A 275-nucleotide genomic window follows, 5' to 3' on the forward strand; every position below is an offset into this window, starting at 1 on the left:
GGGGGGGGTCTGCATGTATTCTTGACATAACAAGTTGAAGCTGAATGCCAGTGAGCAGCAAGGAAACACACCATGTACAGTCAGCCAACTCTAAATTGTGTGCTCTAAACAACTGTTCGCCCTTCTCAAATTGTTGGAACACTGTGTCACAGCAAATGGGCAAAGTTTGTGGTAAATATGTACTCATCGAGGTTATGATTTTACACTCAACTGACTGACCCTGTGTAATCCTTGGCATGTGCTTGGTTTGGCAGGATATCTTGTCAACATGGAGT

At 44.0% G+C, this 275-nt stretch overlaps 1 protein-coding gene across 1 annotated transcript in view; it reads right to left on the reverse strand.

The window, feature by feature from the left end:
- LOC119581783 (exportin-4-like) overlaps positions 1-275 on the reverse strand; it is a 27938-nt gene that overhangs the window by 1018 nt on the left and 26645 nt on the right. The gene's annotated exons all lie outside the window — the stretch shown is intronic.

The sequence above is a fragment of the Penaeus monodon genome, chromosome 15 (genome assembly GCF_015228065.2).
Source record: "Penaeus monodon isolate SGIC_2016 chromosome 15, NSTDA_Pmon_1, whole genome shotgun sequence".
Lineage (NCBI taxonomy): Eukaryota > Metazoa > Arthropoda > Malacostraca > Decapoda > Penaeidae > Penaeus > Penaeus monodon.